This window comes from Oncorhynchus masou, unplaced genomic scaffold, assembly GCF_036934945.1.
Source record: "Oncorhynchus masou masou isolate Uvic2021 unplaced genomic scaffold, UVic_Omas_1.1 unplaced_scaffold_2764, whole genome shotgun sequence".
NCBI lineage: Eukaryota > Metazoa > Chordata > Actinopteri > Salmoniformes > Salmonidae > Oncorhynchus > Oncorhynchus masou.
Genome location: NW_027009194.1, coordinates 26372 through 51671, shown reverse-complemented (window position 1 = coordinate 51671; position 25300 = coordinate 26372). Strand labels below are relative to the sequence as shown.

The 25300-nt window shown below is 42.0% G+C and overlaps 1 long non-coding RNA gene across 1 annotated transcript; it reads left to right on the top strand.

The window, feature by feature from the left end:
* Positions 1 to 4364: 4364 nt before the first annotated feature.
* Positions 4365 to 18913, top strand: LOC135533877 (uncharacterized). Its single transcript, XR_010454603.1, has 4 exons — positions 4365 to 4396; positions 12967 to 13073; positions 16070 to 16185; positions 18521 to 18913. It is a non-coding gene; the product is annotated as an uncharacterized LOC135533877 (long non-coding RNA).
* Positions 18914 to 25300: the final 6387 nt, after the last annotated feature.

Below are 25300 nucleotides of genomic sequence, written 5' to 3'. Positions count from 1 at the left end.
CTGTACAACAACACCTATCATACTACTATGACTGACCCTGTACAACAACACCTATCATCCTACTATGACTGACCCTGTAAAACAACACCTATCATACTACTATGACTGACCCTGTAAAACAACACATTTCACAGAACCAATCTGATGTCTGTGACAATCAAACACTTTACAAGCGAACCAACATCAAGAAAATGACAGCGTAGATTTGTTTTTATTACAACAGTTAATTTGACAGTGCTGTTTATAAATCTAGTTGACATTCATCCCAGGACACCTTGACTTGCATTCCACTCTCACTGCAGAACAACATCCTCATGAAATCACATGACTTCTAGTTAGAGGAGAGGATTCCTGTGAACACGGCCTGCTACAAGCAGGAAACTAGTTATGGACCAACCAGAAATGTGACATGTCTGGTTGACAGTTACCCTGAAAGATGCATGTGTGAACTATCTTGTCATCTCTTTGGCTAACCACATTGGAACATTCTAGTCTTTAAGGACATGAACTGGCAGAACAGGTTTCAGCAAAGAATGGAGTCATTGTTTTCAGGAAGGTGTAACCATGCCGATGGGAGGGACAACAGGCAGACTAAGTGCAAAGACTTGAACTACTGTCCTACAGAGACAAACAGCCACCTGAACTACTGTCCTACAAAGACAAACAGCCACCTGAACTACTGTCCTACAAAGACAAACAGCCACCTGAACTACTGTCCTACAAAGACAAACAGCCACCTGAACTACTGTCCTACAGAGACAAACAGCATCTACACAAACAGCCACCTGGACTACAGTCCTACAAAGACAAACAGCATCTACACAAACAGCCACCTGAACTACTGTCCTACAAAGACAAACAGCCACCTGAACTACTGTCCTACAAAGACAAACAGCCACCTGAACTACTGTCCTACAAAGACAAACAGCCACCTGAACTACTGTCCTACAAAGACAAACAGCCACCTGAACTACTGTCCTACAAAGACAAACAGCCACCTGAACTACTGTCCTACAAAGACAAACAGCATCTACACAAACAGCCACCTGAACTACTGTCCTACAAAGACAAACAGCATCTACACAAACAGCCACCTGAACTACTGTCCTACAAAGACAAATAGCATCTACACAAACAGCCACCTGAACTACTGTCCTACAAAGACAAACAGCCACCTGAACTACTGTCCTACAAAGACAAACAGCATCTACACAAACAGCCACCTGAACTACTGTCCTACAAAGACAAACAGCCACCTGAACTACTGTCCTACAAAGACAAACAGCCACCTGAACTACTGTCCTACAAAGACAAACAGCATCTACACAAACAGCCACCTGAACTACTGTCCTACAAAGACAAACAGCCACCTGAACTACTGTCCTACAAAGACAAACAGCCACCTGAACTACTGTCCTACAAAGACAAACAGCATCTACACAAACAGCCACCTGAACTACTGTCCTACAAAGACAAACAGCATCTACACAAACAGCCACCTGAACTACTGTCCTACAAAGACAAACAGCCACCTGAACTACTGTCCTACAAAGACAAACAGCCACCTGAACTACTGTCCTACAAATACAAACAGCCACCTGAACTACTGTCCTACAAAGACAAACAGCCACCTGAACTACTGTCCTACAAAGACAAACAGCATCTACACAAACAGCCACCTGAACTACTGTCCTACAAAGACAAACAGCATCTACACAAACAGCCACCTGAACTACTGTCCTACAAAGACAAACAGCCACCTGAACTACTGTCCTACAAAGACAAACAGCCACCTGAACTACTGTCCTACAGAGACAAACAGCCACCTGAACTACTGTCCTACAAAGACAAACAGCATCTACACAAACAGCCACCTGAACTACTGTCCTACAAAGACAAACAGCATCTACACAAACAGCCACCTGAACTACTGTCCTACAAAGACAAACAGCATCTACACAAACAGCCACCTGAACTACTGTCCTACAAAGACAAACAGCCACCTGAACTACTGTCCTACAAAGACAAACAGCCACCTGAACTACTGTCCTACAAAGACAAACAGCATCTACACAAACAGCCACCTGAACTACTGTCCTACAAAGACAAACAGCATCTACACAAACAGCCACCTGAACTGCTGTCCGACAAAGACAAACAGCATCTACACAAACAGCCACCTGAACTACTGTCCTACAAAGACAAACAGCATCTACACAAACAGCCACCTGAACTGCTGTCCGACAAAGACAAACAGCCACCTGAACTACTGTCCTACAAAGACAAACAGCATCTACACAAACAGCCACCTGAACTACTGTCCTACAAAGACAAACAGCCACCTGAACTACTGTCCTACAAAGAGAAACAGCCACCTGAACTACTGTCCTACAAAGACAAACAGCCACCTGAACTACTGTCCTACAGAGACAAACAGCCACCTGAACTACTGTCCTACAAAGACAAGAGTCTACACAAACAGCCACCTGAACTACTGTCCTACAAAGACAAACAGCATCTACACAAACAGCCACCTGAACTACTGTCCTACAAAGAGAAACAGCCACCTGAAATACTGTCCTACAAAGACAAACAGCCACCTGAACTAGTGTCCTACAAAGACTAACAGCATCTACACAAACAGCCACCTGAACTACTGTCCTACAAAGACTAACAGCATCTACACAAACAGCCACCTGAACTACTGTCCTACAAAGACAAACAACATCTACACAAACAGCCACCTGAACAACTGTCCTACAAAGACAAACAGCCACCTGAACTACTGTCCTACAAAGACAAACAGCCACGTGAACTACTGTCCTACAAAGACAAACAGCCACCTGAACTACTGTCCTACAGAGACAAACAGCATCTACACAAACAGCCACCTGAACTACTGTCCTACAGAGACAAACAGCCACCTGAACTACTGTCCTACAAAGACAAACAGCCACGTGAACTACTGTCCTACAAAGACAAACTGCCACCTGAACTACTGTCCTACAAAGACAAACAGCATCTACACAAACAGCCACCTGAACTACTGTCCTACAAAGACAAACAGCATCTACACAAACAGCCACCTGAACTACTGTCCTACAAAGACAAGTAGCCACCTGAACTACTGTCCTACAGAGACAAACAGCCACCTGAACTACTGTCCTACAAAGACAAACAGCCACCTGAACTACTGTCCTACAGAGACAAACAGCATCTACACAAACAGCCACCTGAACTACTGTCCTACAAAAGACAAACAACCACCTGAACTACTGTCCTATTAAAGACAAACAACATCTACACAAACAGCCACCTGAACTACTGTCCTACAAAGACAAACAGCCACCTGAACTACTGTCCTACAAAGACAAACAGCCACCTGAACTACTGTCCTACAAAGACAAACAGCATCTACACAAATAGTGAATCTGAGAAAAATGTCTATAAAGTTTGTTTTCTTGTCCATGCATATCAACCATGACTACTGATCTGACCTATGACCCCTAAGTACTGATACTACACTCTGCCTTGGTCTGACCTTAAACAGCTATCTGGTGAATGAAACAGCAAAGTGCAGCATCTACAAATCTAAATGTGTTGTATTGTAGTAACTCTCAACTGAATTTAATGGTGTTATGTAGTTGTGTTGTCATGTTGTACTGTAGTAACCCTCAACTGTATTTAATGGTGTTATGTAGTTGTGTTGTCATGTTGTACTGTAGTAACCCTCCACTGTATTTAATGGTGTTATGTATTTTGTGTTGTCATGTTGTATTGTGGTAACCCCTCAACTGTATTTAATGATGTTATGGGTGTGTTGTCATGTTGTACTGTAGTAACCCTCAAACTGTATTTAATGGTGTTATGTAGTTGTGTTGTCATGTTGTATTGTGGTAACCCTCAACTGTATTTAATAGTGTTATGTAGTTGTGTTGTCATATTGTATTGTAGTATCCCTCAAACTGTATTTAATAGTGTTATGTAGTTGTGTTGTCATGTTGTGAATGTTGTATTGTAGCAGGCCTAACCCTCTACATTTTCTGGTGATGGAGGAGACACAGACAAGACACAGAGACAACAACAGAATAGGATATGATGGAGAGAGACACCAGACAAGACACAGAGACAGCAACAGACTATGATATGATGGAGAGAGACACCAGAGACAAGACACAGAGACAGCAACAGACGACACAGAGAAAGTAATGGAGAGAGACAGAAGAATAGATTTCCAGACAGTTGTAGAATGTATGCCAAGACACATTGTAAGAGCTATAAAGAGAGAGGGGGAGAGAACAGGCAGAACCTGATATGTAAATGAGCAGAGCAAATGAAACTAACTTTTGGACGACCCAATGATCATTCAGACTCTGTTTCTATTGAGAGATAAAAGGTAAGACGACAATTGTTATGTGTATTCATATAGTTGATGATATTGTTATGTGTATTCATATAGCTGATGATATTGTTATATTGTTATGTGTATTAATGTAGTTGATGATATTGTTATGTGTATTCATATAGTTGATGATATTGTTATGTGTTTTCAGTTGATGATATTGTTATGTGTATTCATATAGTTGATGATATTGTTATGTGTATTCATATAGTTGATGATATTGTTAAATGTATTTATATAGTTGATGATATTGTTATGTGTATTCATATAGTTGATGATATTGTTAAATGTATTTATATAGTTGATGATATTGTTATGTGTATTCATATAGTTGATGATATTGTTAAATGTATTTATATAGTTGATGATATTGTTATGTTTATTCATATAGTTGATGATATTGTTATGTGTATTCATATAGTTGATGATATTGTTATGTGTATTCATATAGTTGATGATATTGTTATGTGTATTCATATAGTTGATGATATTGTTATATGTATTCATATAGTTGATGATATTGTTGTTTATTCATATAGTTGATGATATTGTTGTGTGTATTAATATAGTTGATGATATTGTTATGTGTATTCATAGTTGATGATATTGTTATGTGTATTCATATAGTTGATGATATTGTTATGTGTATTCATATAGTTGATGATATTGTTATGTGTATTCATATAGTTGATAATATTGTTAAATGTATTTATATAGTTGATGATATTGTTGTGTATTCATATAGTTGATGATATTGTTATGTGTATTCATATAGTTGATGATATTGTTATGTGTGTTCATATAGTTGATGATATTGTTATGTGTATTCATATAGTTGATGATATTGTTAAATATTTATATAGTTGATGATATTGTTGTGTATTATAGTTGATGATATTGTTATGTGTATTCATATAGTTGATGATATTGTTATGTGTGTTCATATAGTTGATAATATTGTTAAATGATTTATATAGTTGATGATATTGTTGTGTATTAATGTAGTTGATGATATTGTCATGTGTATTAATGTAGTTGATGATATTGTTATGTGTGTTCATATAGTTGATGATATTGTTATGTGTATTCATATAGTTGATGATATTGTTATGTGTATTCATATAGTTGATGATATTGTTAAATGTATTTATATAGTTGATGATATTGTTATGTGTATTCATATAGTTGATGATATTGTTGGTGGACAGTGTTATAATAGTCCTACTCTCCTAAAAATGTTTTTGACATTAATTAGATGCGTGGGGTGAATTTGTTCTGTGCCCATCTGTGTGCCCCAGGGTGATCACTCCTACACGATCGAGAATCTAAAAGGGTTCTTTGGCTGTCCCCATAGGATAACCCTTTGTAGAACCCTTGTTGGTACTAGGTAGAACCCTTTTGGGTTCCATGAAGAACCCTTTCCACAGAGGGTTCTACCTGGAATGCAAAATAATATTTGTTTGGAACCCTTTATTCTAAGAGTGTACTGTATCATTGGTCTATAGACTTGTCTTCTCAAAACAGACTTAAAACACAACAATCAACAAACAAACATTTTATATTTCTAATCGACTGTTAACGCTTTTCACTCAGGAAGGTATGTTGTGTGAAAGAGATATTGTGGAGAGACTAACAATACCTTACACTTCCTGAAAACAGGTTGTGTGTATTCATTAGTGCCCACCGTAGCAAAACATTTGGCAACAGAAACTGTTTAGGTCACATTGTACAGCGTTTAGAGTAAACTGTTTATGCAACATTTTAAAACTATTGGCTGTGGAGTCATGCCTTGATCTTCAACACCATAGAGAACCAAGGGCTCTCTGTGGTCAGGGCTTGACAGCAACATTTTAAAACTGTTGGCTGTGGAGTAAACTAATGAATACAACCCAGGTTGTAGCCTACGACTCGGCATGTTGATACCTGCCTGATGCTGAAACCTGATTGTAGCCTGAGGGGTAAACTATGATACTAGCCAGATATACTGGTTTTCTAAAGTTAGCCAGATTCAGTTAGCTTCACATTCCAGCTCAGACCTCACCCATCAGAATATACAGAACAGAACAGAAAATATCTCAATGACTTGACATGTTCTGGTTGTGAATTCAGGCTACAAGGTGAAAATCTTCCCAGGGATTATTGTAAAGTGTGTAGAGACATTAAATGTATGGTGTTATTTTTGTATAGTGAATGGAAGTAAAACACTCCTAACAGTAGATAAATTAAATGTCTGGTGTAATGTTAGTATAGTGAAGTATAACACTCCTAACAGTAGAGAAATTAAATGTATGGTGTAATGTTAGTATAGTGAATGACAGTAAAACACTCCTAACAGTAGATAAATTAAATGTCTGGTGTAATGTTAGTATAGTGAAGTAAAACACTCCTAACAGTAGAGAAATTAAATGTATGGTGTAATGTTAGTATAGTGAAGTAAAACACTCCTAACAGTAGATAAATTAAATGTCTGGTGTAATGTTAGTATAGTGAATGGAAGTAAAACACTCCTAACAGTCTACTTCTACTGAGACAGGTTGGTGTCAGTTTAATCACACAACACGGAGCTGACTGGACGTGGTCAAGTCAAATTCAATATATCAACATTCATATATTATAGTACATTTTTTACTACATTTAACATTTCATGTGATAATGTAATTGTATCATAGTTCCTCTATAGTGTAGAGATCCTATACATTTCAAATGATAATGTAATTGTATCATAGTTCCTCTATAGTGTAGTGATCCTCTACATTTCATATGATAATGTAATTGTATCATAGTTCCTCTATAGTGTAGTGATCCTCACTATATGAGCCACGTCACAATTCCAACCAAGTTACCCAATTGATGCCAATGGCGCGATGCGTAGGTTGTTCACCTTTAACACATGCAACCTGGGTTCGCTTCCCTGCCCCGCTGTTTGCTACATTGGTGTCTGAGACATGCTTTTGTGTGAGCCAGGTAACAATTCCCACCACGTGGGTTAACCCTATTGGTGCAATACGTAGGGTGTTGACCTCCCTGCCCGCTGTTTTCAACTATATTAACAGCACAGGCTGCCTGTAGGGTGTTGATCTCCCTGTCTGCTGTCTTCAACTATATTAACAGCACAGGCTGCCTGTAGGGTGTTGATCTCCCTGTCTGCTGTCTTCAACTATATTAACAGCACAGGCTGCCTGTAGGGTGTTGACCTCCCTGTCTGCTGTCTTCAACTATATTAACAGCACAGGCTGCCTGTAGGGTGTTGACCTCCCTGTCTGCTGTCTTCAACTATATTAACAGCACAGGCTGCCTGTAGGGTGTTGACCTCCCTGTCTGCTGTCTTCAACTATATTAACAGCACAGGCTGCCTGTAGGGTGTTGACCTCCCTGTCTGCTGTCTTCAACTATATTAACAGCACAGGCTGCCTGTTGGGTGTTGACCTCCCTGCCCGTAGTCTTCAACTATATTAACAGCACAGGCTGCCTGTAGGGTGTTGACCTCCCTGTCTGCTGTTTTCAACTATATTAACAGCACAGGCTGCCTGTAGGGTGTTGACCTCCCTGCCTGCTGTCTTCAACTATATTAACAGCACAGGCTGCCTGTAGGGTGTTGACCTCCCTGCCTGCTGTCTTCAACTATATTAACAGCACAGGCTGCCTGTAGGGTGTTGACCTCCTGTCTGCTGTCTTCAACTATATTAACAGCACAGGCTGCCTGTTGGGTGTTGACCTCCCTGCCCGCTGTCTTCAACTATATTAACAGCACAGGCTGCCTGTAGGGTGTTGACCTCCCTGCCCGCTGTTTTCAACTATATTAACAGCACAGGCTGCCTGTAGGGTGTTGACCTCCCTGTCTGCTGTCTTCAACTATATTAACAGCACAGGCTGCCTGTAGGGTGTTGACCTCCCTGTCTGCTGTTTTCAACTATATTAACAGCACAGGCTGCCTGTAGGGTGTTGACCTCCCTGCCCGCTGTTTTCAACTATATTAACAGCACAGGCTGCCTGTAGGGTGTTGACCTCCCTGCCTGCTGTCTTCAACTATATTAACAGCACAGGCTGCCTGTAGGGTGTTGACCTCCCTGTCTGCTGTCTTCAACTATATTAACAGCACAGGCTGCCTGTAGGGTGTTGACCTCCCTGTCTGCTGTTTTCAACTATATTAACAGCACAGGCTGCCTGTAGGGTGTTGACCTCCCTGCCCGCTGTCTTCAACTATATTAACAGCACAGGCTGCCTGTAGGGTGTTGACCTCCCTGCCTGCTGTCTTCAACTATATTAACAGCACAGGCTGCCTGTAGGGTGTTGACCTCCCTGCCTGCTGTCTTCAACTATATTAACAGCACAGGCTGCCTGTAGGGTGTTGACCTCCCTGTCTGCTGTCTTCAACCTTATTAACAGCACAGGCTGCCTGTAGGGTGTTGACCTCCCTGCCTGCTGTCTTCAACTATATTAACAGCACAGGCTGCCTGTAGGGTGTTGACCTCCCTGCCTGCTGTCTTCAACTATATTAACAGCACAGGCTGCCTGTAGGGTGTTGACCTCCCTGTCTGCTGTCTTCAACTATATTAACAGCACAGGCTGCCTGTAGGGTGTTGACCTCCCTGCCTGCTGTCTTCAACTATATTAACAGCACAGGCTGCCTGTAGGGTGTTGACCTCCCTGTCTGCTGTCTTCAACTATATTAACAGCACAGGCTGCCTGTAGGGTGTTGACCTCCCTGCCTGCTGTTTTCAACTATATTAACAGCACAGGCTGCCTGTAGGGTGTTGACCTCCCTGCCTGCTGTCTTCAACTATATTAACAGCACAGGCTGCCTGTAGGGTGTTGACCTCCCTGCCAGCTGTCTTCAACTATATTAACAGCACAGGCTGCCTGTAGGGTGTTGACCTCCCTGCCTGCTGTCTTCAACTATATTAACAGCACAGGCTGCCTGTAGGGTGTTGACCTCCTGTCCGCTGTCTTCAACTATATTAACAGCACAGGCTGCCTGTAGGGTGTTGACCTCCCTGCCCGCTGTTTTCAACTATATTAACAGCACAGGCTGCCTGTAGGGTGTTGACCTCCCTGCCCGCTGTTTTCAACTATATTAACAGCACAGGCTGCCTGTAGGGTGTTGACCTCCCTGCCTGCTGTCTTCAACTATATTAACAGCACAGGCTGCCTGTAGGGTTTTGACCTCCCTGCCCGCTGTTTTCAACTATATTAACAGCACAGGCTGCCTGTAGGGTGTTGACCTCCTGCCTGCTGTCTTCAACTATATTAACAGCACAGGCTGCCTGTAGGGTGTTGATCTCCCTGCCTGCTGTCTTCAACTATATTAACAGCACAGGCTGCCTGTAGGGTGTTGACCTCCCTGTCTGCTGTCTTCAACTATATTAACAGCACAGGCTGCCTGTAGGGTGTTGACCTCCCTGTCTGCTGTCTTCAACTATATTAACAGCACAGGCTGCCTGTAGGGTGTTGACCTCCCTGTCTGCTGTCTTCAACTATATTAACAGCACAGGCTGCCTGTAGGGTGTTGACCTCCCTGCCCGCTGTCTTCAACTATATTAACAGCACAGGCTGCCTGTAGGGTGTTGACCTCCTGTCTGCTGTTTTCAACTATATTAACAGCACAGGCTGCCTGTAGGGTGTTGACCTCCCTGTCTGCTGTTTTCAACTATATTAACAGCACAGGCTGCCTGTAGGGTGTTGACCTCCCCTGCCTGCTGTCTTCAACTATATTAACAGCACAGGCTGCCTGTAGGGTGTTGACCTCCCTGTCTGCTGTCTTCAACTATATTAACAGCACAGGCTGCCTGTAGGGTGTTGACCTCCCTGTCTGCTGTTTTCAACTATATTAACAGCACAGGCTGCCTGTAGGGTGTTGACCTCCCTGCCTGCTGTCTTCAACTATATTAACAGCACAGGCTGCCTGTAGGGTGTTGATCTCCCTGCCCGCTGTCTTCAACTATATTAACAGCACAGGCTGCCTGTAGGGTGTTGACCTCCCTGCCTGCTGTTTTCAACTATATTAACAGCACAGGCTGCCTGTAGGGTGTTGACCTCCCTGTCTGCTGTCTTCAACTATATTAACAGCACAGGCTGCCTGTAGGGTGTTGATCTCCCTGCCCGCTGTCTTCAACTATATTAACAGCACAGGCTGCCTGTAGGGTGTTGACCTCCCTGTCTGCTGTTTTCAACTATATTAACAGCACAGGCTGCCTGTAGGGTGTTGATCTCCCTGCCCGCTGTCTTCAACTATATTAACAGCACAGGCTGCCTGTAGGGTGTTGACCTCCCTGTCTGCTGTTTTCAACTATATTAACAGCACAGGCTGCCTGTAGGGTGTTGATCTCCCTGCCCGCTGTCTTCAACTATATTAACAGCACAGGCTGCCTGTAGGGTGTTGACCTCCCTGTCTGCTGTCTTCAACTATATTAACAGCACAGGCTGCCTGTAGGGTGTTGATCTCCCTGCCTGCTGTTTTCAACTATATTAACAGCACAGGCTGCCTGTAGGGTGTTGACCTCCCTGTCTGCTGTCTTCAACTATATTAACAGCACAGGCTGCCTGTAGTGTGTTGACCTCCCTGTCTGCTGTCTTCAACTATATTAACAGCACAGGCTGCCTGTAGGGTGTTGATCTCCCTGCCTGCTGTTTTCAACTATATTAACAGCACAGGCTGCCTGTAGGGTGTTGACCTCCCTGTCTGCTGTCTTCAACTATATTAACAGCACAGGCTGCCTGTAGTGTGTTGACCTCCCTGTCTGCTGTCTTCAACTATATTAACAGCACAGGCTGCCTGTAGGGTGTTGATCTCCCTGCCTGCTGTCTTCAACTATATTAACAGCACAGGCTGCCTGTAGGGTGTTGACCTCCCTGTCTGCTGTCTTCAACTATATTAACAGCACAGGCTGCCCCACATTCGTTGAACAAAGAGACACAATAATATGAGTGAAAGGATTTTAGGATAATATCAGTAAGTGTTGATTTAGAGTTGTCTTCTGGGTTCAGCCTTCTAGTTGCCTTCATCAACAGGTTGAAATGTAACTAATGACATCACAATGACATGTCCTCAGAGTTGGAAAGATCCTACATCTGAACACATTATTTAACATGGTGACATGGTGCTGCTAGTGAAAGAAAACATTAAGAGACAGAATACAGGCGGTGGAGTTTGCACAAAGTTTACGTACAACAATATATTGAACTAGGTAGACTGAGCATAGAGCTAAAGGCTATAACCACGGGGAAGAAACTGTTCAGATTGGGGTCTATAACATCCAATCACAGAGGTTTACAGCAGCTGACAGTTGCAACTTCATTGCTAATAACTCAAACTTCCTTTTTCAGATAAAGACCTCATCTCTGTACAGATGTAGGATCTGACTTTGATCACCCTGTTGCAGGAAAACTAAAACTTGCAGTGTATTTGATGTTTTAAAAGGCTTCTGAAGTTTGTCATTTCCACTTTCTACTTTAAAATGTTCATTATAATCCACATCATTTTTCTGCTTCAGTAAACTGTCTCAAATTAAGATCCTACATCTGTAGCAAAATACCTGTCTTTCATGTGTATGACTCTATCAGGATATATATTCCTCTTTCATGTATTCTCCTTTGACCATTTGACATCTTTTATTTACTGTTGTTTAGGCTGGTTGAATGAGTTGTCTATGAAAGCTACTTCATCTGTAAGAAAATACAATTACAAAAAAAAAAAAAAAAAATACAAAATAAAATTATGTGAACTGATCTGAACAGGTTTAGACTGGTCATCTATGATATGTAGGTTATATACACTACATTCTCTGTCCTGCTACTGGTAGGACTATAACATTATGTGAACTAACCTGAACAGGTTTAGGCTGGTCATCTATGATATGTAGGCTATAGCTGAGGTATAGACCTCGATCTGCATATCACTACCAACCCACTACTATACATTATAACCTAGCCTACTTTACATAATATAACATCTACATATCACTAACAACCCACTACTATACATTATAACCTAGTCTACTTTACATAATATAACATCTACATATCACTAACAACCCACTACTATACATTATAACCTAGTCTACTTTACATAATATAACATCTACATATCACTAACAACCCACTACTATACATTATAACCTAGTCTACTTTACATAATATAACATATCACTAACAACCCACTATTATACATTATAACCTAGTCTACTTTACATAGTATAACATCTCTTACTTGTTGCAAATAAACTTTCTGAATGGATCAATGATTTCCCCCCTCAGATCAATCATGTCCATTTTAGCCCTTTTGTCTACATTCTCAGATATGTTCAGAAAATAACAGATTTAAAGACAATAAATAGCCCACCTTTAAATAATAAAATAAGAATTTGTTCTAGGTAAATACAAATACGAACAATTGACATTCAAGATTAAATGTCACAACTACATGTTAATGTAAAAATCACCTGGCTGTTTAGATATGTCTGTTAGTAAATGTTTTATAAGAGATAATTAATAAATGATAACATTTGACATTCAAAAATTACTGTGTTTACCACAACCAACATGTTGTTTCTCTGTTTCGGGGTCAGTTCTCTAAAATGATTCTCTTTGGGGAGAGAGAGGAGGGGGGCCCTGCCTCTAAAATGAGACTCTCTGGGGAGAGAGTGGAGGCAGGACCTGACACCAAAGCTAAGAGGTGAGTTGACAGTTGTGTTTAGGAATTATTTAGAGCTTCTTTCAAAAATGCTATTTCCAAAAATTTGCACATTAGTTTTTTTAATCAGAAACGGTTATCTTCACTGCTCTCAGATTTTTAATTCATCGTTTTTTTTGTATCATTTTTATTTTTTATTGCAAAATGCTATATATCTATTGTTTAGCTGGAATGAAATGTTTGTACTCTGTATATTTGACTATATTATGTGATTGTCTCAGCTTACTATCTTAAGATGAATGCTATCTGTAAATCGCTCTGGATAAGAGCATCTGCTAAATCAGGGGTTCTCAATCCGGGGTCTGTGGAGGTACTGCAGGGGTTCTCAATCCGGGGTCTGTGGAGGTACTGCAGGGGTTCTCAATCCGGGGTCTGTGGATGTACTGCAGGGGTTCCACGGCACCCTGACTGTACTCGTTCCAATGTTAGACATTTGATAGAATTTTCACATGACACGGCCACTTTGCCTACTCTTAATCATTGCCTAATATAATGGTATGCATATTTTTTAACCAATTCTGATTGTTGTTACACGCAGAATTTTAACAATATTACCTTTATATCAACACACTCTTCACACCGGTTTAACAACTCTAAATATCTTTGGCATAGTAGGCATCAAGTCCCAATAATGTTGCCTACAACGTTGCAATATAATGTTTCAATAATGTTGCCTACAACGTTGCATGCTATGTTCATATTCATTGAACACATATTGCGCCCTGATGCCTTCAAATGCCCAGTTTATAGCCACGCACAATTTACGATTATTATTTAACAACATGATGTTGTGCTCCAAAGGGAGAACTTGAAATAACATGATGTAGATAATTAAATAACAACATAATGTTGTGCTCCAAAGGGAGAACTTGAAATAACATGATGTAGATAATTAAATAACAACATGATGTTGTGCTCCAAAGGGAGAACTTGAAATAACATGATGGAGATAATTAAATAATCAGAAGAAAAACGTGTTTATTATTATACACTCTTAGAACAGAAGGTTCCTTCTAGAACCAAAAAGGCTTCTATCACTTCCTTAATATATGGAACCACTAAAAGTTATATTTTTTGGGTTCAGCGAAGAAGAACCTCTAGAGTTCTGATCAACGAACGGTTAATGTTTTGAGGTTTTGAGGTGGTGAACCCAGCAGCAGTTTTTTTCCAGCTCACGGGATTCAAACCAGCCACCTTTCGGTCACAGCTCCAACTCCAACCTGAGTTAATCTTCAGAAATAAGCCTGAGTTAATATACCAAAACACAGTTTAGCTTGTAATTAATCCACCTGGTGTATCAGATTTCAAAAAAGCTTTACAGCTTTACACTTGTAATTTCATGAACATGAAATATTTTTAGTAGTAATTTGAATTTGGCGGTCTGGAATTCAGCGGATGTGTCACGTTCTGACCTTAGTTTCTTTTTTTATCTGTTTTATTATGGTCAGGGTGTGAGTTGGGGTGGGCAGTCTGTGTTTGTTTTTCTATGTTGGTTTTTGAGTTTGGCCTGGTATGGTTCTCAATCAGAGGCAGGTGTCTTTAGGTGTCTTATGCTGCCATCTATTGGAATTATGCAGCAACTGCAGGAGTACTGAATAATGTGCAATTCCTTACTAAAATAGTAATTACTCAGAAATGCAAAATATATCATTTTCTAGTTCATTTTACCACATACAATCATAAAATAACCATTTATAGCATAAGAAACAATGAAACTGACTTCAACCAAAAACATCATACATTTAGTTAATTATATATCAAAATATATTAAGATAGGTTACATTATCTGCCTAACTAACAGCCATGTAGACAAAGAACAGGCTATTTTCTCAAGGATTACTGTAACGGCATTCAAGAGAAGAAGGTGAGGACCAAGGTGTACGTGTTCATAATTAATTTATTAGCAACTGAACACTAAATACGAAAATGACAAAAAGAATAACCGAAACCACACCCGGCCAAACACAGAAATCCCAAATATAGAAAATTAACATAGAATGCCCACCCTAGTCACACCCTGGCCTAACAAAAGTAGAGTATAAAAACCTCTATGGTGTGACAATGACGTTACAAGTTTATCATCTTTCAAAGCAGAATTACTTTCCCATTGTTCCTCAATGTGTCACACTCTGGCCATAGAGAGGGTTTTATTCTCTATTTTGGGTATGCCAGGGTGTGACTAGGGTGGGTATTGTAGTTTCTTTATTTCTATGTTTTCTGTTTCTATGTTTTGGCCGGGTATGGTTCTCAATCAGGGACAATTGTTTGGGAAATCATACTTAGGCTTTTTTCCCACCTGATTTTTGTGGATAGTTGTTTTCTGTCTAGTTTATGCACCTTGCAGAACTGTTTCGGTTTTCCCTCTTGTTTATTTTGTTAGAGTGTTTTTGAGTGTTTTTTGATCTAATAAAGACATGAACACTTACCACGCTGTGCTTTGGTCTGATCCTCATTGCGATGAGAGCCCTTACACAACTGTCGTGTATGATATACCATTTTCTAGGTCTGAGTCTGTAGTTCTGTCAATGTAAAAAAAATATTTCAAATTTTGCTACATCAGGTCGGAATCGAGCCTTCGGTCACATTTGCCTTTATAAAACCTAGCAGTACTACTGATTTCTCTGAGAGTGAGACAGATATATATTATTACTGTGTAAGACGTAGCAGTACTACTTATTTCTATGAGTGAGGCAGATATATAGCGATTAGGAAAGAAACATATTTGTCACTCTGAAATGAAATAATCAAGTGAAACATTTTAAGCAAATACATGTCTGTTTTTGAACAATCACATTCCATGATTAGCTTGTGAAAAAACACACCAATCTCTGTCATAATTTCTTGAAACAATAAAAGCAGATTTTACAAACATTTCTGAAAATAGATATATAGCATTTTGGAGTTAAACTCTTCTTATATTTCCTCATCTGAGCTCAGAGTAGATGAGAGATGTAATGTTTGTCTCTGTTGTGTTGAAGTCCAATCCAGCAGGAGAGACCAGCCTCCCTGTTCCCAGCTGTGTGTCCATGAAGCGTAACCGGTCTATTCGTCTACCTATACTGTTTAGAGAGGGAGACTTTTCTACTGAATAAAGGTAAGAAGAACTCATGGGTCCTGGTCAGTGAGTTAAACAACACTGTCTCTAGTCATTTCTCCTCTCCCATTTTCCCATTTATTTTTGTTGTTTTCATAATCCATAGGCTAATCCTTTTTTTACAATTTCATAGTCCTAAAACAATATTAAACAAACACAACATTCCTTCTGTGTTGAGACACTGAAGTTTATGGTTCAATTTGCTTTTTTCTTAATGGTCAGGGACAGTGTGAGTGTAGCCAGATCCTTTTCAGTCTCTATCCTTGTTTCATTTTGTGTTTCACCGGATTCGTCATCATCTTCGAGACGAGGGACAGACGAACGACCTGCTAACTAACCAAGCTAGTCGGTACAGCTCGGTAAGCTAGCTAGCTACTCTACCAGCAGCATCCTAGTTAAACTAGCTAGTCGGTACAGCTCGGTAAGCTAGCCAGCTACTCTACCAACAGCATCCTAGTTATCCTAGCTAGTCGGTACAGCTCGGTAAGCTAGCTAGCTACTCTACCAGCAGCATCCTAGTTATCCTAGCTAGTCGGTACAGCTCGGTAAGCTAGCTAGCTACTCTACCAGCAGCATCCTAGTTATCCTAGCTAGTCGGTACAGCCCGGTAAGCTAGCTAGCTACTCTACCAACAGCATCCTAGTTATCCTAGCCAGTCGGTACAGCCCGGTAAGCTAGCTAGCTACTCTACCAGCAGCATCCTAGTAATCCTGGCTATCACTACATTATCACCGAATTTCTTGTGTACTGATAGAGTTCCCCAGTTGTTTCTTCAACCTGTTCAATTGGTGGAGGGCTTCTCCCTCATTGACGAATGCTGGCTACCTCTGTCCCATTATCCTCTGATGGACGGTACCTTTAGTGTGATTTCACACCTTCACCTGATTTATCCCACAGCATTAATTAATAAGATGGGTAGAAAATGAATCTGTTTAAGTCATAAGTAAAGGCCTTTCATAAAGAGGCTGTCATGATTGACTGTGACACATATGTAACACGTATGGCTTGTTACAGAAGACTACTGTTGTACATTGAATATCCATTCATCCCTGTTACACCTTTATGCTCTCTATGTACATCATGTGAAATGTGGTTTCCCTAAAGTTATTACACCCTAAACCTGAATCTGAAATGACCTTTTAGATTCTGATCTCCCTTGTTTCTAACACACACACACACACACACACACACACACACACACACACACACACACACACACACACACATGGTGTACATGCACCGAACATCCATAGGCTGGAGCCATCTGGAAGCTCTGTCCCTGTACATATAAAGAGAACTAAATAGGAAACTAGGCTGAGAAACATTATTTAGATGGCTGTTTTATTGTTGTTGAAAGCTCGAAATGTACACAATGAGAAGGGACCTTGTTTCTAACACCCCATGCAGAGACACACACACACACCCACTCACACACACACACACACACACACACAATCCCCCTCCCAGACATTCCTGCTTCATAGACAACAACCCTAAGGGCAATAAAATAGGGGTGTGGGGCCATTCTCTTTCAAATGTTCAAACACAGACCCCCCCAGTTCAACCAGGTCCCTACACATTAATCATCATGACAACTTGTTAGAGGAAATTATAGTTGAAATGATTAATTATGTATACATTATTTATTAGAACCATTTATTCTAATACTATTATGTTATGATATGAAAAGTATGAGTTTTTGGTTAAGCTGTTACTGAAAATGTAAGCAGAACGAATTAATTGTCTGTGCCTCTTGGGAAGTTTAAGGGGAGAGATGATATAGCTTTTCAGACAAGATAAGAATGTTTGGGTTATGTTCCATTAGGGGAGAAAAAGTATATCTTTTAGACAGATTGGAATGTCTGTTTTATGAGGGGAGTAGAAGATCTCCAGGTCTGAGTATACTATGCTATTGTAAGGATGGGAGAGAGTGTGAAACTGATGACGTCATTTTATGTTCTCTCTTTAAAATGTAATGTTCTTTGTATTTTGGGTCAGTACTCATCAAGAATAAATGCTGAACTTGTTTTTAAGACTGGTCTCTTGCTAATTCATGCAAAATGATAAACTTACAACTTATCATGAAATAGATAAGAGTGTGAATTTGGTTTTGGCTACAAAACATATAGGAATTTAGAATTCCTCTATCACAACTTCAAAGGAATATACATAATTTCACACACCGTCTAAGGCGTGACAACAAGAACAGGATGTCCTGACCGGATGCCCAAATATGGGCATGCACACATCATCCCGGCATAGGGTCATAAATCATACGTTTGACGTGTGCCATCTACTTTATTCTCTCTCATGGTTTTATCTAACTCTACTACAGGTTCACAGCCAGACAACCATCAGGGTACGGCAGCCATGGAAAACTCAAAGGACACTGGATCTGGGAAAGAACCAATATCTGAATCCATAAAAAGGGGAAAACTGACACACACACAGGACTTTGCTTTAGCTCCCACCTCTACTTCACTGTGTTATAATGGACCTTATGCTTGTTATGTCACCTCTGTAACCAGGTATCAAACATACTGACCTTTCTGACCCTGTCCCATGGCCCTACTTTCTAGAACTGAACATTTAAATTCCTCTGAGCTTTGCTTACTGTCCATTTACTCATTTATTGATTTATTTGTTGTATATTGGGGTTGTGCCGCAGAGCATCATGGGGGTTTGTATGTGTTGAGATGATCCCGTTCCAGATAAATGGTTTAACTGATTCCTGTCTCCCGTCTCATCATTATTAAATTGTTATACAGACGAGGTAATGAAACCCACAAAACATAACAAAAGATTGGTGATGAGTCTGAATCTACAGGAACTAGACGGTTTTTAAAATTGTTTAAAACGGTTATTTTCTGTGGTTCAGTCTAGTCTAATGTTAACATAGTGTATTACTAGCAGAGACAAGCGCATAGTGGAGCTAACAGAGAGAGTTAGCATCATCATGGAGGGAAGTGGAGCTAACAGAGAGAGTTAACATCATCATGGAGGGAAGTGGAGCTAACAGAGAGAGTTAACATCATCATGGAGGGAAGTGGAGCTAACAGAGAGAGTTAACATCATCATGGAGGGAAGTGGAGCTAAGAGAGAGAGTTAACATCATCATGGAGGCAGAAAAGGATTCGAGACGTCGGAGCGGGAAAACAACGTGATTAAAAAGGAGGAATATACAGTGATTAAAAGAAAGGACATTTATTCAACTGTGAAGACGAATGTCACGCTCTGACCTTAGATATCTCTGTTTTCTTTATATTTTGGTTAGGTCAGGGTGTGACGAGGGTGGGTATGTTAGTTTTTGTATTGTCTAGGGTTTTTTGTATGTCTAGTGGTATTGTAAGTCTAGGTATATGTAAGTCTATGGTGGCCTGAATTGGTTCCCAATCAGAGGCAGCTGTTTATCGTTGTCTCTGATTGGGGACCATATTTAGGTGGCCATTTTGCCTTTTTGTATTTGTGGGTTCTTGTTCTATGTTTAGTTACCTGTCTGCATTTCTCATATTAGCGTCATGGTTCGTTTTGTTGTTTTGATATAGTTTGTTCGTTAAGTTGTTCTTTCTTTAATTAAAGAAGAAAGTACGCTTACAACGCTGCACCTTGTTCTCCTCCTTACGACGACCGTGACAACGAACTTTAGAATGAACTTCTAAATGAGCAAACTTGAGGAGGAAACGTCACTTAGCGAAGTTAACTTGAAGAACACGTGACTGAGGAACATATTGCTGTGGTTGAGGACAATACTGAAGTGAATGAAGATCACGTGACTGAGGAACATATTGCTGTGGTTGAGGACAATACTGAAGTGAATGTAGATCACGTGACTGAGGAACATATTGCTGTGGTTGAGGACAATACTGAAGTGAATGTAGATCACGTGACTGAGGAACATATTGCTGTGGTTGAGGACAATACTGAAGTGAATGTAGATCACGTGACTGAGGAACATATTGCTGTGGTTGAGGACAATACTGGAGTGAATGAAGATCACGTGACTGAGGAACATATTGCTGTGGTTGAGGACAATACTGAAGTGAATGAAGATCACGTGACTGAGGAACATATTGATGTGGTTGAGGACAATCCCCAAAGCAACTAAATACAAGATCAAACGTGCCATCATTACATTTTTAGCATGTATTTTTTTGTTTTAATTATTCATTTATTGACTTTAGTTTCTTAATTCTGTAGTTATCTTGCTTGTTGTTTACCTGTTGGTATATCAGTTGACCAGAACCTTGATAATAATCACCATAGTTACTTCACCAGCACTAATTATACTCGTTTACTGCACATAGCACGGACACAGTAGGCAACTGACACACTCCACAGTGGTCAGGAATGGACACAGTAGGTATCCTGTATAACTACCAGGTCCATAGGGAATGGGTATGGAGAACAGACACACATTGACCCAGACCCTTCTGGTGTCCTGTATAACTACCAGGTCCATAGGGAATGGGTATGGAGAACAGACACACATTGACCCAGACCCTTCTGGTGTCCTGTATAACTACCAGGTCCATAGGGAATGGGTATGGAGAACAGACACACATTGACCCTTCTGGTGTCCTGTATAACTACCAGGTCCATAGGGAATGGGTAGGGGGAACAGACACACATTGACCCTTCTGGTGTCCTGTATAACTACCAGGTCCATAGGGAATGGGTATGGAGAACAGACACACATTGACCCTTCTGGTGTCCTGTATAACTACCAGGTCCATAGGGAATGGGTATGGAGAACAGACACACATTGACCCTTCTGGTGTCCTGTATAACTACCAGGTCCATAGGGAATGGGTATGGAGAACAGACACACATTGACCCAGACCCTTCTGGTGTCCTGTATCACTACCAGGTCCATAGGGAATGGGTATGGAGAACAGACACACATTGACCCTTCTGGTGTCCTGTATAACTACCAGGTCCATAGGGAATGGGTATGGAGAACAGACACACATTGACCCAGACCCTTCTGGTGTCCTGTATAACTACCAGGTCCATAGGGAATGGGTATGGGGAACAGACACACATTGACCCAGACCCTTCTGGTGTCCTGTATAACTACCAGGTCCATAGGGAATGGGTATGGAGAACAGACACACATTGACCCTTCTGGTGTCCTGTATAACTACCAGGTCCATAGGGAATGGGTATGGAGAACAGACACACATTGACCCAGACCCTTCTGGTGTCCTGTATAACTACCAGGTCCATAGGGAATGGGTATGGAGAACAGACACACATTGACCCAGACCCTTCTGGTGTCCTGTATAACTACCAGGTCCATAGGGAATGGGTATGGGGAACAGGCACACATTGGCCCAGACCCTTCTGGTGTCCTGTATAACTACCAGGTCCATAGGGAATGGGTATGGAGAACAGACACACATTGACCGTTCTGATGTCCTGTATAACTTCCAGGTCCATAGGGAATGGGTATGGAGAACAGACACACATTGACCCAGACCCTTCTGGTGTCCTGTATAACTACCAGGTCCATAGGGAATGGGTATGGAGAACAGACACACATTGACCCTTCTGGTGTCCTGTATAACTACCAGGTCCATAGGGAATGGGTATGGAGAACAGACACACATTGACCCAGACCCTTCTGGTGTCCTGTATAACTACCAGGTCCATAGGGAATGGGTATGGAGAACAGGCACACATTGACCCAGACCCTTCTGGTGTCCTGTATAACTACCAGGTCCATAGGGAATGGGTATGGGGAACAGGCACACATTGGCCCAGACCCTTCTGGTGTCCTGTATAACTACCAGGTCCATAGGGAATGGGTATGGAGAACAGACACACATTGACCCAGACCCTTCTGGTGTCCTGTATAACTACCAGGTCCATAGGGAATGGGTATGGAGAACAGACACACATTGACCCTTCTGGTGTCCTGTATAACTACCAGGTCCATAGGGAATGGGTATGGAGAACAGACACACATTGACCCTTCTGGTGTCCTGTATAACTACCAGGTCCATAGGGAATGGGTATGGAGAACAGACACACATTGACCCAGACCCTTCTGGTGTCCTGTATAACTACCAGGTCCATAGGGAATGGGTATGGAGAACAGACACACATTGACCCAGACCCTTCTGGTGTCCTGTATAACTACCAGGTCCATAGGGAATGGGTATGGAGAACAGACACACATTGACCCAGACCCTTCTGGTGTCCTGTATAACTACCAGGTCCATAGGGAATGGGTATGGAGAACAGACACACATTGACCCAGACCCTTCTGGTGTCCTGTATAACTACCAGGTCCATAGGGAATGGGTATGGAGAACAGACACACATTGACCCAGACCCTTCTGGTGTCCTGTATAACTACCAGGTCCATAGGGAATGGGTATGGAGAACAGACACACATTGACCCTTCTGGTGTCCTGTATAACTACCAGGTCCATAGTGAATGGGTATGGAGAACAGACACACATTGACCCAGACCCTTCTGGTGTCCTGTATAACTACCAGGTCCATAGGGAATGGGTATGGAGAACAGACACACATTGACCCAGACCCTTCTGGTGTCCTGTATAACTACCAGGTCCATAGGGAATGGGTATGGAGAACAGACACACATTGACCCTTCTGGTGTCCTGTATAACTACCAGGTCCATAGGGAATGGGTATGGAGAACAGACACACATTGACCCAGACCCTTCTGGTGTCCTGTATAACTACCAGGTCCATAGGGAATGGGTATGGAGAACAGACACACATTGACCCAGACCCTTCTGGTGTCCTGTATAACTACCAGGTCCATAGGGAATGGGTATGGAGAACAGACACACATTGACCCAGACCCTTCTGGTGTCCTGTATAACTACCAGGTCCATAGGGAATGGGTATGGGTAACAGACACACATTGACCCTTCTGGTGTCCTGTATAACTACCAGGTCCATAGGGAATGGGTATGGGGAACAGACACACATTGACCCTTCTGGGGTCCTGTATAACTACCAGGTCCATAGGGAATGGGTAGGGGGAACAGACACACATTGACCCTTCTGGTGTCCTGTATAACTACCAGGTCCATAGGGAATGGGTATGGAGAACAGACACACATTGACCCAGACCCTTCTGGTGTCCTGTATCACTACCAGGTCCATAGGGAATGGGTATGGAGAACAGACACACATTGACCCTTCTGGTGTCCTGTATAACTACCAGGTCCATAGGGAATGGGTATGGGTAACATCACCCTAGCAAGTGTTTAGTGTCTTACTCTATCCCCATCCCAACACCCTAGCAAGTGTTTAGGGCCTTACTCTATCCCCAACATCCTAGCAAGGGTTTAGGGTCTTACTCGATCCCCATCACCCTATCAAGGGTTTATGGTCTTACTATATCCTCATCACCCTAGCAAGGGTTTAGTGTCTTACTCTATCCCCATCCCCATCACCCTAGCAAGGGTTTAGGGTCTTACTCTATCCCCATCCCCATCACCCTGGCAAGGGTTTAGGGTCTTACTCTATCCCCATCCCCATCACACTAGCAAGGGTTTAGGTTCTTACTCTATCCCCATCCCCATCACACTAGCAAAGGTTTAAGGTCTTACTCTATCCCCATCACCCTAGCAAGGGTTTAGTGTCTTACTCTATCCCCATCCCCATCACCCTAGCAAGGGTTTAGGGTCTTACTCTATCCCCATCCCCATCACCTTAGCAAGGGTATAGGGTCTTACTCGATCCCCATCACCCTAGCAAGGGTTTATGGTCTTACTATATCCTCATCACCCTAGCAAAGGTTTAAGGTCTTACTCTATCCCCATCACCCTAGCAAGGGTTTAGTGTCTTACTCTATCCCCATCCCCATCACCCTAGCAAGGGTTTAGGGTCTTACTCTATCCCCATCCCCATCACCCTGGCAAGGGTTTAGGGTCTTACTCTATCCCCATCCCCATCACACTAGCAAGGGTTTAGGGTCTTACTCTATCCCCATCCCCATCACCCTAGCAAGGGTTTAGGGTCTTACTCTATCCCCATCCCCATCACACTAGCAAAGGTTTAAGGTCTTACTCTATCCCCATCACCCTAGCAAGGGTTTAGGGTCTTACTCTATCCCCATCACCCTAGCAAGGGTTTAGGGTCTTACTCTAACCCCATCACCCAAGCAAGGGTTTAGGGTCTGATTCTATCCCCATCACCCTAGCAAGGGTTTAGGGGCTTACTCTATCCCCATCCCCATCAACCTAGCAAGGGTTTAGGGCCTTACTCTATCCCCATCACCCTAGCAAGGGTTACGGGTCTTACTCTATCCCCATCACCCTAGCAAGGGTTTAGGGTCTTACTCTATCCCCATCACCAAAGCAAGGGTTTAGGGTCTTACTCTATCCCCATCCCCAACAACCTAGCAAGGGTTTAGGGCCTTACTCTATCCCCAACATCCTAGCAAGGGTTTAGGGCCTTACTCTATCCCCATCACCCAAGCAAGTGTTTAGGGTCTTACTCTATCCCCATCCCCATCAACCTAGCAAGGGTTTAGGGCCTTACTCTATCCCCATCACCCTAGCAAGGGTTACGGGTCTTACTCTATCCCCATCACCCTAGCAAGGGTTTAGGGTCTTACTCTATCCCCATCACCAAAGCAAGGGTTTAGGGTCTTACTCTATCCCCATCCCCAACAACCTAGCAAGGGTTTAGGGCCTTACTCTATCCCCAACATCCTAGCAAGGGTTTAGGGTCTTACTCTATCCCCATCACCCAAGCAATGGTTTAGGGTGTGATTCTATCCCCATCACCCTAGCAAGGGTTTAGGGTCTTACTCTATCCCCATCCACAACACCCTAGCAAGGGTTTAGGGTCTTACTCTATCCCCATCCCAACACCCAAGCAAGTGTTTAGGGCCTTACTCTATCCCCAACATCCTAGCAAGGGTTTAGGGTCTTACTCGATCCCCATCACCCTAGCAAGGGTTTAGAGTCTTACTCGATCCCCATCACCCTAGCAAGGGTTTAAGGTCTTACTCTATCCCCATTCCCATCACCCTAACAAGGGTTTAGGGCCTTCTTCTATCCCCATCCCCATCACCCTAACAAGGGTTTATGGCCTTCTTCTATCCCCATCCACAACACCCTAGCAA